Here is a 15,587-nt window from a genome sequence, read left to right as displayed (position 1 = left end):
AAATTACAAAAAAACAAGTGACCGCTGCTGTGAGGGTGCTTCTAATACAGCGCCTATGGAAGTGACGGTAAAATGAATCTCTCTCTCTCTTGACTGCCTTTATCAATCTCACTTTATTTTCCCCTCTTTTTGAAAGATGTGAAATCACTATTGTGGAGTTTTACTTTTGCTATTTGAGCAAATGGGGACACAAAAAATATATTTAATGTATTCCGTCATTCACAGCTATAAAAGATAACCCAACTATGATGACTTCCGCTTCTGAGAAACCTGGAAATGTGAAAAGGGCCTATTACCATAACTGAACTCCAGCTCCGTCAGGAGGCTTCCTGTTCCTAAAGCTCAGCGACTGTACACACTGTAAAGACAGTAATGATGACGTTGATTTACACCAATCCCAGCACGAGTCAGAATCGATGAAACAGTGGAAGAACTAGTTTTTAAACCAGAACCTTGAGCAGGACATTTCTCAGTGATGCTACTCAGTGTGAGGTACATTATGAGATGTTTCAACAAATCTTGCTCCATCCTTTATCTTTACTCAAAGTAGTAAGAATGACAGACAATCTGCATTAAATAGACACAGTTTTGGGTAATACTGTAGCCCACAGCTGATTTACAGTAGAAGACAGTAATAAAGTGAGTTAGCCAGATACTTACACAATATGAAACACAATAAACAAATTGTAGAGCACAGCGTCTTCAATTTTTCGTTGTGACGTCACAACAAAACGGCTTAGGACACGTTTGAAAGATTTGTTTTATTGACTCAGTCGACTCTTATTTTTAAGAGACAATAACTTTATATACGCTGCATTTTGGATGTTTTCATTCACTTAGAACTATGGTATACACACTACATGAAAGGTAATTTTGAAAAATCCATAATAGGGGCTCTTTAACACCCGCCAACCAGCCAAATGCAGGTGGATTTCAGCAGTCGCGAGTAACGCAGTCACTCCTACTAAGCAGTCACTAATTTTATTTATATATATACTGTGTGTATATGTATGTATGTTTGACCCACTTTCGCCTTCAGAACTGCCTTAATTCTACGTGGCATTGATTCAACAAGGTGCTGAAAGCATTCTTTAGAAATGTTGGCCCATATTGATAGGATATTATCTTGCAGTTGATGGAGATTTGTGGGATGCACATCCAGGGCACGAAGCTCCCGTTCCACCACATCCCAAAGATGCTCTATTGGGTTGAGATCTGGTGACTGTGGGGGCCATTTTAGTACAGTGAACTCATTGCCATGTTCAAGAAACCAATTTGAAATGATTCGAGCTTTGTGACATGGTGCATTATCCTGCTGGAAGTAGCTATCAGAGGATGGGTACATGGTGGTCATAAAGGGATTGACATGAGGCCGTGGCATTTAAACAATGCCCAATTGTCACTAAGGGGCCTAAAGTGTGCCAAGAAAACATCCCCCACACCATTACACCACCACCACAAGCCTGCACAGTGGTAACAAGGCATGATGGATCCATGTTCTCATTCTGTTTACGCCAAATTTTGACTCCACCATCTGAATGTCTCAACAGAAATCGAGACTCATCAGACCAGGCAACATTTTTCCAGTCTTCAACAATCCAATTTTGGTGAGCTCGTGCAAATTGTAGCCTCTTTTTCCTATTTGTAGTGGAGATGAGTGGTACCCGATGGGGTCTTCTGCTGTTGTAGCCCATCAGCCTCAAGGTTGTGCGTGTTGTGGCTTCACAAATGCTTTGCTGCATACCTCGGTTGTAACGAGTGGTTATTTCAGTCATAGTTGCTCTTCTATCAGCTTGAATCAGTCGGCTCATTCTCCTGACCTCTAGCATCAACAAGGCATTTTCGCCCACAGGACTGCCGCATACTGGATGTTTTTCCCTTTTCACACCATTCTTTGTAAACCCTAGAAATGGTTGTGCGTGAAAATCCCAGTAACTGAGCAGATTGTGAAATACTCAGACCGGCCCGTCTGGCACCAACAACCATGCCACGCTCAAAATTGCTTAAATCACCTTTCTTTCCCATTCTGACATTCAGTTTGGAGTTCAGGAGATTGTCTTGACCAGGACCACACCCCTAAATGCATTGAAGCAACTGCCATGTGATTGGTTGATTAGATAATTGCATTAATGAAAAATTGAACAGGTGTTCCTAATAATCCTTTAGGTGAGTGTATATACTGTATATATATATATATATATATATATATATATATATATATATATATATATAAAATTAGTGAAAAAGCCTCTAAGTCCGTCTGACGTTTTTCTTTAAAATAAGCATTTTTATCAGGCTTCTATGTATAGGTTTCTACCAACTTACCAGTACTTCTGAATGGGCTGAGGCTGGGATTTAGTGGGCTTGAAGTGAAAGTATTTTATGAATGCATACTATATGCAGAGAGCATTCACTCTGTATCGTTATCTCATTTTTGACCAAAGTGGCTTTTAGAGGCTTTTGCATCTGAACTCTTCATATATATATACCTGTTGCCAAATTATGAGATTTCAAAAACATATATATGGCATTTTCCCCCCATGGTATCAATGTCAAAATTGTGACAAGTAAAATGCTGAATGGCAAGTAACTTTAAAAAACCACTAGCCACAGTGGCTGGTGGGCAAAACTCTGACAATTACTATATAGCGTCCACACCAGCAGACAAAAAAATGCAGTTTTGTCGTCTACTGCTTTAAATGTTTGAGCTCATTAAATATTCTGATTGGCTATCAATGTTTTGAGGGTTATTTTCAGCTGGAAAAAAATGTTCTGAAAGTGATTACAAAGATATTATTCTTCTGTGTTGTTATTGTTATAATAGTGATGGGAGAAATAAAGCTTTTTGAAAAATGTTATCAACCAATTGCTTTGCAAATATTATTCACTGTTTCGAAGAGCTCAATGTCACATGCTGGTGATATGGACTTCCCTATTCTCATAGAATCAGAACTATTGTTGATATGTTATAGTTATCATCCTTGGTGTGAATGGGCCTTAACTGTATGAGTCTGTTGGTGTTTGGATGCGCTGCATCCAAGCATTTCCTCTACTAACCATGATGCCCATGAAAAGTGACATCTGTTGATGGAGTATGTCAGGAACACTCAACAACTTTACCACTCCACTATCTCTCTCTCTCCGCCTGTCCACATCCAGTCCTGAAATACTGGTCCTAGCATGGCAGTTCTGCACCCTGTATCCATCATTAACAGCTCAGGCTGTGTCAGACAGTACCTCCATGGCTCAATCACCACTCATAGTGTAAACTTTTGCCCTTTCATTGCAAACCAGCAACAGAAATCCCACATCAGAGGTACAGAGGAGAACTAGCTGTGTTAAGACTGTGTTGTGCATATCAAACACGATGAGCTGCAGCTTGTAGTTTCAGTTGATCTTAGCACTTTGATGAGATGTTCGCGATCAGAGTCTTTGTGTTGTCAGGCTTCCACATTACGTGGGTTACGCTCAGTCAAGCGCGGCTCACTGGAATCAGATCATTGTCATTAATACAGCTGGAACAATGAGATGCCACCTAGATGCACAGATACACAAATTAGCATGCCGACATGCAATCAAATCTGATTTGCTGTTGTCTCAACAACAAAAGCCTCCTCAGCACTGGCTGATGTCCTAGTTTTCAAACACCCTTAAAGACGTTTTTGATTAACTATTAAGGCCTTGTTTAATAAGAGGAAGAGGAGAAAGGAGAAAGGAGGGGCAGGTGTGGTCTAATGAAGGTCTTTCATGCAGGCTAATCGGCAGTGCTGTCTGCCTAATAGAATTAGTGCAGCTTGCTTTGTTCCATACACTTTGCTTGCTAATTATGCTGGTTAGGTTGAAAGGTGTGTAACCTCCACCCTGAACCAACCCACACCTGGGGTGTTGTACAAGAGATAAGACTGTCACATCAATTTTAGGAGTTGTAAATTAAAAACCCAGAGGAACACGCACTCTGGAAACAATGCACTTAAATTAGCACCACTGGTCACAGCTCATTTTAAATGTAATGAAATAAGGTTTTATGGTTCCGAGATTTTATTAGAGGTGTCAAAATATTTCTTCTGTGGAACACAACAAATAATTGTTTGAAGAATGTTGGTAACCAAACAGGATAATACTTTATTTCGATTGTCCACTTTAGACATTCTACTAACACATTTTGCAACTACATGTCAACTACCAGTCATTAGAGGACTGTCACTGATGATTATTTTGGTAATTGAATAATCAGTCAATTATTTTAACGATTAATCGAGTATCAGATATTTTGTGGTGTTAAAAATGGACCTAAGCGAACAATAGCCTTTAAAATGACTTAAAATACATGTATTAACAATGAGGCAATACTTTTTGGGTCAAAAAAATATCAAAAGCAAGTAAGTTTTATAGAATCACTTTTAAAATACATAATATAATATACGTATAATGTATTATAACTAATGCCTGGTGGGGTTGTCAAAGTCCCTTTAAGTCATTTCACTCGGCGGCAAATCTTTGAAATGTGTTCGCCAAGCTTACAATTAAATTTCATGTTTGAAATCACATATGAAATGTGACAACTACTGTCTCATAAATGTTGTTTCTAAATGCTCGAATCGTGATAAAATAAAAAATGCATTTTTCAGCCTGGACAAAGCTAATGCGCATGCGCACGTTTTAGAACGCTGCCTGTTTCTATAGCAACCGGAGCTTCAAACGGCAGCTGCAGTGATGCAATGACTTTACTAATCAACGATTGGCTCTTTCATTTAGAAGGCGGGGCTTATTCGCCATATTGTGCGTTGCACTTTCTCTCATTCATAAGTAATCAGAGTGCACCTTCTTCATGGATGGATGGATGGATGGATGGATGGATGGATGGATGTTTTTGTTGTTTTTGTCCCACTTTACAGCAGATCCTTGCTTAATATTGGCCAAACATCATTTAATTCAAATGTAACTTAATCTTTAATATTTGGCCAGTTCTAAAGGACCACTGAAGTGCCTTGAAACACGCAGCATTAGTCAATGTGTTGACGTAATTTCCCCTGAAACGGCTCAAGCTGTTAGCAGCTCCTCCCATTTTTTGAAATATCCAATAGCGTTTCGGTAATATCACAGTTTGACTAGAGCCTTTCTGTTTGGTAAAGCCAGAGTTTCCTCCTAATCTCTAACAGTTTATCATCATAATCTCCTCCATATCGCTTTGAAATACAGCATTCTGTGCAGAATTTAAATGGGTCCGAATCGATATGTTTTGTTGTATGAGCCGACTCGCGCATATGATCCGCTCTGTTCTCTCGTCTCGTGTCTCTAGTCAACGGCTCTGCTCTAGACTATGTGTGTGCGCTGCAGCGGTGCGCGTGAAAGTAACGTGAAACCAGACTTAATTCGCCTCACTGAAAAAATATTTACACTTTCTGAATCGTTTCCTATCGCATTTATAGTGCGCTATGTGCCATTCACCATTTAGAAAATAGTAAATGTGTGAACAGCTGACCGATTTCAGCCGCAGCTTCAGCCTCTATTTATAGTGTAGGGGGCGGGCTCTTCAGATTCTAGAGACCATTTGATTGGACAGAAGATTTGATGAGAAGGTGAAGTCTGCGATGATGTCATCAAAATGTGTTTTGAAGTGAGAGACTGTAAGCTTTGAATGCTTATCTTAACCCCTTGGAGTCTGAGAAGTTTTGGGGCCCTTTAGAAGTTTTGACATGCTCTTACATTTGTGTTTTTTTCAGTTGCTTATAAACATAATATTAATGGCAGAAGTGTAATTAAACTGTATTCAGCACAAACTGGGCTACCATAATATGTGAGCAACATGTATGTACATGCTTGTATTTTTGAGAGAAAAATGTTTATGCATAATTTTTGAAAAAACAAAACAATTTGTTTTAAAATTAAGATATTTTTAGACATGTATCGCTTTTCGAACAGATTACATAAACACAGAATATTTGTTTTCGATTTGGTTTACATTGTTTAAAACCTGACATTTCAACGTTTCTTTAGACATATATGTCTCATGTTTGTGAGATAAGTATTCACTAAGCTAGAGTTCCTTTTCTGAAGACTATCTGAATGAACGTCTTTGACAGAGAGGCTGCAGATCGCGCATCATGTTTGTTTTCTTTATTTTGCAAAAAGCAAAACATTTAGTTTTTATTGTGACTGTACACAAAAAAAACGTAACAGATTATAATGATGTAAAACACTTGCCTGAATGATAAAAAAACAACAGTTCTTTGAGTTTCTTTGGCACTGATAAGAAAAAAATAGAGCCGATCGTGCCGGCGCGACCGCCGACTCGAGAGGGTTAAGGCTAACACATAGTCATACTAAAAGCTAAAAAAACCTTCCATTTTGATTTCAGGGGGCCTTTAAGATAGAAATGCTACAGCCACTGTAATTTCTTGAAGAAAAATATGTGAACATCAAAACACTGGTTTAAACTTTTATTTTGAAATCGCAATATACAGCTTGCATATTTAGAAAGATATTGATGTATTCTCCTTTGTTGGCGTAGGTTAATAAATTATTTATATTCCAAATATGTTGAAATGGCGCACATTGCGTTCCCAGATGAACATTATAAGAAACTCAAATTCATGTGCAGAGATGGAGCTCGAGATGCTCCACGCATGTAAATGATAACAGTTCATGTGGAGCAGAATTACTGTGAATGGAGGCGCCGCTCTGAGACACGCGTAACCAACATGCATGTAAATAATTAAAGAGCATATATATGAAATCCGCAGGCATACATTTATATAATCGCATTATTTATTTATTTATCAATAGCACAATGCTATAGTATGGTTTTTAAATGGGTTCAATACATCGTGCAGCCTTAGAAAACTGTCTAATAATGCAGGTACAATTGAGTACTAGATTGCCTTCTAAATATCTAGTAACACTTTATTTTGATGGCACCCCAACAGACATTCTACTGACTATAGGCAACTTTGCAAGTACATGTCAACTCATTCTACTAACCCTAATCTAATACCTTAATTCTACTAACAGTCTAATACTCTAATGAGTGTTACTTGGCATGTAACTATTGAGTTAGTAGTTAGTAGAGTGTCTAATATGACTATCAAAATAAATCTTTTTGGTTTCAAGTGACTTCCATTGTATGAACCAAAAATCTTTTTTCTGAAAATATATTTAACTGTAGTACAGAGTGTGACAACTTGCCCCTAATCCACCTTATTTTGCAATGTGGAAGTAAGCTATTTTCTTTGAATGTGTGAGGCTTCTGATTCATATAGCCACTCTAGGTAAATAACTAGAAAAGAAGTGAAGTGCAGCAAATAGTTAAACTATTGTGTTTATGATTACTATGATAAAAGATAACAAATACCAGTTGCAATTTCAAGCCTCGCACGTTCAAGTTACAAATGGCCGCACCCACTCTTACATTAAAAATAAGGTGCATAGGAAAGCAATGGGAGAGCGATGGGATGGGGACATGCAAACCTGCATCTTTATGAACACAACAGCTCTTTTTATGTGTCATAAAAGAATTACCCACTGGGCCACAGCTCTGGCACAAACAGCTCTGTGTGGTTATTTAAATCCCTGCAATTTCAGTTTTAACTCACTTGCATCCGTTAAAACACCCACTGTGACTCATGTGGATTTGGTTAAGCGGTCTCATTTTCTTAACAAAAAAACCCACAACATTTCCAGAAATGTGGCAGTTAAGTTGGACATATAATGGTTAGATATATTGCCGTTTTACTCAGAGAGCAGGACGACATTACAACAAGGACGACAGTGTCTGTACACACATCGGTTTGTGTGTCTTTCTCACAAACACACACAGAAACCTGCTTCCACATCATTGCCAGAGACAGGAATCAGCTTCTGTCTCTGTGGGTGTCCTCGGAGCGGCAGAGAGATTGCCAGCATCCATGTTTGACAGATAGAGACAGAGAGCGGGAGATATTGAAAGAGTGCGAAAATCAGACTGACAGCGTTTGCCTAAATTCAATATTTCCGTTATGCATTTTCATTTTATAATCCAGAGGGCAGCATATGGGGCTAAAGAGACTGAATCACACACTGAGCAAAATGAAGTGGGCAGGAAAAGAAATTACAAACGGAGTGAAATATGAAATATGAATACCATGCCCTGCCATACAAAGGAAGACACCTGCCAGAACCGATGTGAGAGGGTGGAGAGCAAGTGCACGGCTCTGAGCTGCTGAGAGAGATGTCGAGAGGAATATTCCTGTCTGGAAGATTATAAAAATTAATGTGATGAAGCTCAGACTTACTACTCACAAATTCATTTTAATGTTTTCCACCCCGCTGACCCACATGAGTTCCATCTGGTGTGAGACCCAAACCACAGTGGTGAATATTATTTGAGAATATTCAATTTATTATTGAGAAACCTCAATAAATGTTTAGAGCAGATTTCCCTTTTTTACCCCCCATCAGTAAGGTTCAAGTGCCCCTTCATCAACACCAAACCTGATTATTTTTTTACTGCATATAATTTACATTAATATTACTGAAATAGCCAGTATTATGCAGTGATTCACAATCAGTTAATACTGTGGGTGAAAAGGCTCACCATGTAGCTTCAATTCCAACTTAAGCTGACAACAACAGAATGTTATTTTAAACTGCATTTACTATGCATTAAATTCATCAAATGTGACCGTAAATTGCCGTTGGAGTTCTAGACTAAATGTGAGCAGGCTTTTACTCATCTCATTTGCACAAGAACAGATTCAGTATTTCTCAAAATTAATAAAAACAGTGAACTGCAAACCTGCAATAATTAAATGTTAATTAATACAAATATAAGTATTTCATCTCACTTTTTTAACCACTGTCTTTGCTGCTGACCTTCGAGGATCCAATTCAACCATACTAAGCAAAAATGACTTTAGATAAACATCACAATTGTGTTCGATTTTTTTGTTTTTATTGCTGAAGAAAGAGTGTTGAACCTTCTTCTCCTGCGTCCTATTCTTCTGCAATCCAGAATGGCTGAAAGGTTTGTTTGAGCTGCGCCCTCTACTGTACAGGCGTGAAAGTGCATTTCCTGTTGCATTTGCACTTTTAGTGTGAAAGGGCCTTTACATTTGCCAGAAATAGAAGCTCAGCCCAGGTGAGAAAGTAACACCCAAAGTAATGTAAAGCATTACTTTCCATAAAAAGCAATGCAATTAGTTACATTTTTAGGGAGTAATGGTGTGTGCACACCAAAAGTGAAGCGAATATTTTATTACTCGCAGGGTTAGCTACTTGTTTTTTGCATCACTTGGGCAAATAAAAACATTGCACGATGAGGAGTCAACATTTCTTTCTGCCATTCTTTCCATCATCAACCATGTTGGAAAGAACTACTATTGCTGCTCTGTACCCGTTGTGGAAGTCCTAAATACGTCGGAAAGCCAAACGCCGACATGTCTGGGTTCCTTCCAGAGACGCTTCCAGCACTACTTGAGGATGACGGGTGCCCAGTTTAATAACATGTCAATAATCTCTACACTGATTGGCCTGCGCGATATGGAAGGCCAAAAGGTTATGGAAGGTCAAAAAATATGTGAACATATTAACAACACGTAAAATAGGTGTATTATACATGTTAAATACGTGTTAAAATTCACGTTTTGGCCTTCGATAGTGCGACAACACATCATGGGATTATCCTGCTTGAGTTGAAGACACGATTGAGCTGAATATCGCACGTTCGCGTCATTCCCCTCGCCCAGCGCAAAATCGCGTCTATTCGTGTCTTTGCATTGACCCTGTATTTAATCTACTCGGGCAAATAATTACATTCGCTTTTGACAATAACTGTAATGCATTACTTTTAAAAATAACTTTCCCCAACACTGTCTATAATGTTGCAAAATATTTCTATTTCAAGAAATGTTTCAAATCCGCTTATGAGAATGATTTCTAAGGGATCATGTGACACTGAAGACTGGAGGAATGGCTGCTGAACACAGGAATAAATTACATTGTAAAATATATTAAAATAGAAATAGTAATATGGTAATATTTAACAATCTTACTGTTTGTTCTGTTTATTTTATATATATATATATAATGAATGAAATACAAGTCAAAGTAAATTTAGAATTTTTTTTTTTTTTTTCGTTTTCCATACTGTCCCAACTTTTTCTGATTTGGGGTTGTATATATATATTCATTTGTAAATATGTATCCTTTCCTGTCATTCAGACCTGCAACACATTTCAAAAAAAGTTGGGACAGGAGCAATTTAGGGTTAGTAATGAGGTAAAATGGTTAAATAATGATGTGATTTGAAACAGGTGATGTCAACAGGTGATTGTAATTATGATTTGGTACAAAAGCAGCATCCAAGAAAGGTCTAATCCTTTAGGAGCAAAGATGGGCCGAGGATCGCCAGTTTGCCTACAAATACGTAAGAAAATTATTGAAATGTTTAAAAACAATGTTCCTCAAAGAAAGATAGGAAGAGATTTGGATATTTCACATTCAACAGTGGATAACATAATTAAAAGATTCAAGGAATCTGGAGGAATTTCAGTGTGTAAAGGACAAGGGCGCAAGCCTAAGCTGAACAACCGTGATCTCCGATCCCTCAGGCGGCACTGCATCAAGAATCGTCATTCATCTATAAGCGATATCACCACATGGGCTCAGGACTACTTTGGCAAACCTTTGTCAAGTACCACAATACGTAGTTACATCCACAAATGCCAGTTAAAACTGTACTGTGCCAAAAGGAAGCCCTATGTTAACAGTGTCCAGAAGCGCCGTCGACTTCTCTGGGCTCGGAGGCATCTGGGATGGACCATCACACAGTGGAAACGTGTACTGTGGTCAGATGAATCAGTATTTCAGGTATTTTTTGGGAGGAATGGACGCCGTGTGCTCCGGACCAAAGAAGAAAAGGATCATCCAGACTGTTACCAGCAACAAGTCCAAAAGCCAGGGTCTGTCATGGTATGGGGTTGTGTCAGTGCCCTTGGCAAAGGTAACTTGCACTTCTGTGAAGGCACCATTAATGCTGAAAAGTACAAAGAGGGTACGGGTACTTGACTGGCCTGCCTGCAGTCCCGACCCGTCTCCAATAGAGAATGTGTGGCGCATTTTGAAGCGCAAAATGCGACAACGAAGACCCCGTACTGTTGTCCACCTTGTTTGCCCAGACTTGTTTGCAGGAAGAATAGGACAAAATTACACCTGAAACACTTCATCACTTTGTGTCTTCAGTCCCTAAACGTCTTTTAAGTGTTGTGAAAAGGAATGGCAACATTACAAAGTGGTAAATGCTTTACTGTCCCAACTTTTTTTGAAATGTGTTGCAGGTCTGAATGACAGGAAAGGATGCATATTTACAAATGACATGAAGTTGACCAGACAAAACATGAAATATTTTGTGTTCATATTGTCTGCAATGAAATACAAGTCAAAGTAAATGTAGAAATCACTTTTTTTTTTTTTTTTTTGCATTTTCCATACTGTCCCAACTTTTTCTGATTTGGGGTTGTATATATCTTTTGTATTTATTTTTTAAATGCAATACCAACACCAAACTTTTGAAAAGTAGTGTATGTATTATTTCATCCACACAAACTTTTTTCTTCATAAAAAGTAACTGAACATCATTTTAAGGAATCAACATCATAATTTCTATTTCGTAGTACTCCCTGTGTAGCCCTGCCATGGAAATTTCTGGTTTAGAGCCATTAACTGTGACCATTGCTTTTGATCATGATCATAATATATTTGTTGTAATGAGTCATTCTGAAGACATATTGATTAGATAAGACTGCAACATGCTATCAAAGCAACAATGATTGCGGCCTTATGTTCTCTGAGTAGCCCACATTATGTATTATTACTTCCTCATTGAGATACTATCAGTTCTCTTCCTATTTGCTGTGAACTGCACATTTAGTGCATAAAAGCTTTCTGTTGCAAAAAAGACCCAGTAATAAGGTGGTTTTCTTTGATTCTTAAAATATTTTAAATCAAGAGAAATATATGGCATAAAAATGTGTGTGAGCTCAAGTAATTACGCAAACATCTCATATTAAACAGCCATTTTGATCAGGTTAAGCGAGACCTGATGTAATCTAATCTGCCCCTCAGCACCATTAACACACATCTTCACAGTCTGAGCACATTGATTTATATTCAGCTCTCACACAATGAGCCTTGTTTATTTGTGTGTGTGTGTGTGTGTGTGTGTGTGCACGTGCATTTGTGTGTGTGTGTGTGCGCATTTAAAGACGTGAAGGAGGCTTAACGAGCAAGCCGAGTTAAACCCTTTTCACACTGTGAATGAAGCATCTCACCCATGTCCGTTGTGGCACTGAGCTGTGGCACTGATAAAACCTTTAATATGCCATTTTCTTGGTGTGTGTGTGTAGAGCCTGATCTTTTCTTTCTTAAAAGCAGTGAAGCAGAGGAACGGTTTGCACTTAAATCCAGATCTCTCCACACCGGCCTTTTAGGATTTTGCCTTCTGCTTTCAAATGTCTATTTTGGAGACATGATAGAAAGGTTGATTGCAATTTGCAGCATGTGTCATTTGAATATAACTCTCTCCCACTTTCTGGCAGGCCTCGGTTCTTCAGACTGAAAAATAATCACTCTGAACACACACGGGAACCCAAACATGCACGCCTACAAACAAGCATGTTACCTTGAAAAGATCTATGAAGGCTGTTCGGAGCCTGTGTTTAAGAGTCCCAGCAGTGCCCATCAGACGGAGCTAATTGCTGCTTTCCCAGTGTTTGGGATGCTGCATTTCCTGTCTTGATGCAGAGGTGGGGGAAATGATGGGAGCTTTATGACAGATTCATCCGTACTTCGTATTTCTGTGTAAATGGAGCTTGCGAGCGAATGTGTCTGAGTTTGTGGAAGACGGACAGCGTAATTCTTCCTAAAACTGACATGGTCTCCTGAGATCTGGAGTCTGGACTTACATGCTCATACACACAAACACACACACAGAGAGAGACGTGAAAGCATGCCCACATGCATGTACACACAAAGACACCTACTCGCACAGATGCAGCAAGGATGTGACAGTAAACAAAGGCAAAGAAAAATAAACTGCATTTCTTCTTTGTAAAGGAAGCTGTGCTGGCAGGTGTAGTATCCGAATTTTGAAGCGCAGACATGAATGTGTTAGGAGGACACCTGACCTACATTGTCGACCTATTTAACAGCTCAGTCGCTGGGTGGCCACAGGAGATTGGACTCTCTATCCCTGTATGAATTCTCAGCTAGACACATATACTCACTTTATATGGAACCCGATAGAATTACACTGCAAATATCATTTCTTAAAGGCGGGCTATAATGCTATTTCATGCATTCTGACTTATTTACACTGTTAAAGAGTTGGATTCTCATGCTAAAAATGTCCTAAATTTTAAAAAACCATGTTGGACATATGGCGGAGTATTTCTGTGCCAAATAAAGTTTTTTTCGAGGATGGCCCTGCATGAAGTCATAAAGGGTGGAATTGCTTGTATGGGCACTTCTCCCAGATGAGGGCGTGCGCACATCAACCAGAGCTTTGTTTGGGTTACAGAAGCCGTTGGCAGCGCTGTCATTTTGTTTTTAAGACCACAAAATCAACAATGTCACTAAAGGAGTGTGTTTCTGGTTGTGAGGGAAAGATCACCTTGTTCAGCTTCCCAAATAACCCAGCGTTAAGGAAACAGTGGATGCAGTTTGTTTTTCCGAAGCAGCAACAGGGTTCTGCAAGTGTGGTTTTTTTTTGTTCCGGTCATGAGTCGAAACCTTAGGCGGTGAGTGAAACTGCATCAAATGTGTTTTGTTGGCAATCTGCGCGTAAGTGCATATAATGTAAACAACACAAACGTATGTGGCTCAAAGTTATCCAGGGATAATGCCACAACGTATTGCACGCCTGCATGAGTTCTGCTGTTTTCGGAATGAATCGGTACAGCATATCTGTCTTTTATAAATATGATCAAACTAAAGACTCTTGTGAGATATGAAGGATGCAATACCACTCTGGCACTCAAGATAAACATGAGATTGGCAGAAACTTTGTGTTATGTACCCTTTAACCAGTATTTTTAGATTGTTTTCCAGGAAAGAAATCTTAGCAAAGTTACATCTAATCGTTTTCAGATAATATATCTTGAATCTACCAAATCTACAAAAATTTTGTGAATGTTATGCTTAAAAAAAAAAAATGGCAATGGGATATGAAAAATAAACTTGAAGATATATTATTTGCATCTCATTTTAAGGATATTTTCAAAAATACATATAAATGCAATTCGTACAATGCCTTGAATACACCTGTTCTATGATGAGTATATATTCATTTTCGAAATAAAATTATTTTATATATATGTTTGGGGTGGTGTAAAGTCAAAAATGGCATGATACAGCTGCCCTGATATCATAATGAAAAGTCTCAATAAAACACTGAAAAATCTGTTGGATTACTTGATTTAATCCATCTATATAATTTCCACATGTAAGTTACACAAACATGATTTCAACATTATGGAATTAAGTTATTTTTAAATGACCCAATTAAGGAGTCTCAGTGTAATTTTATATGGTTCCCTGATAGATTTATTTATTTTGGTGTTTCATATCTCTAAATGATACATTTTAACATTTACATTTATTCATTTAGCAGGCGCTTTTATCAAATGCAACTTACACTTGAGGAATACAAGCGATTCATCTTAAAGAAGCAATAAACAGTGCTAGTAATAATGCTAGGCATCATTTAGAATAGTACAAGCTAGAACAGGGAGTGATAAAGGAATATTGAGATCTAGAAAAACAATATGCAATTAACAATGTAAGACTGTCCTATTGCTTCATCATGAGAAAGCAATAACACATACAGTATTAGCATGCTACATGCTTAAAGCACTGTAAATATCAATTTTGTGTCCTCAGCCTAATAACAAGCTCCACTCTTCACTACAATGGTAACAATTCTAATTGATACTCTGAATCCCAGCATAATTACACATTAAACACTAGTCTTTTACATTGCTCAAAAACACTAAATATCACATTTTAAAGGTCCAGTGTGTTAGCCTAGAAATCTAGATGCACCCTAGCGGCAGCTAGCGACTCTGGAAGACTTGGAGTTAAGCCTTTCTTTGAGAAAAGAACAAAGAACGGCACTGAAGTCATTCTTAAGAAAAGATGATGTGTTCAGAGTTTTGCCGACCGGCTACGGCGAAAGTCTATCAACTAACGTTAGCTCCGCTTCACCTTCTTCTTTTCTCTGGCTGGTTGTGGTGCTCATGGCGCTATCCAATTGCGTGCAGAGGGAATTTGAAAGACAACCGTTTACAGTCACAACAAACAAACAAACCAAGAAACGGTAAGAATAAACTTAAACTACTTGTTAAAGAGTGTACGCACTTAACTCCAAACGAAAGCCTAAATAAAGTCTATTAAACCCAAAATGATGTTGTTGTGAGTTTCTTACTGCAAACAAATTCCATTATATACACAAACAAACTGACCTGACTGAGGCTCGGCCAACATCCGTCACACTGGTCAATTGCAATTCACAACCTAAAATTCGCTAAAATTCACACACTGCAGCTTTAACATTT

At 38.3% G+C, this 15,587-nt stretch overlaps 1 protein-coding gene across 3 annotated transcripts in view; it reads left to right on the top strand.

Moving 5' to 3' along the window:
• gfra4a (GDNF family receptor alpha 4a) overlaps positions 1-15,587 on the top strand; it is a 145,321-nt gene that overhangs the window by 87,141 nt on the left and 42,593 nt on the right. The gene's annotated exons all lie outside the window — the stretch shown is intronic.

This window comes from Gobio gobio (assembly GCF_949357685.1).
Source record: "Gobio gobio genome assembly, chromosome: 18".
In the NCBI taxonomy this organism is placed as follows: domain Eukaryota; kingdom Metazoa; phylum Chordata; class Actinopteri; order Cypriniformes; family Gobionidae; genus Gobio; species Gobio gobio.
This window is presented reverse-complemented; position numbering and strand designations above follow the sequence as displayed.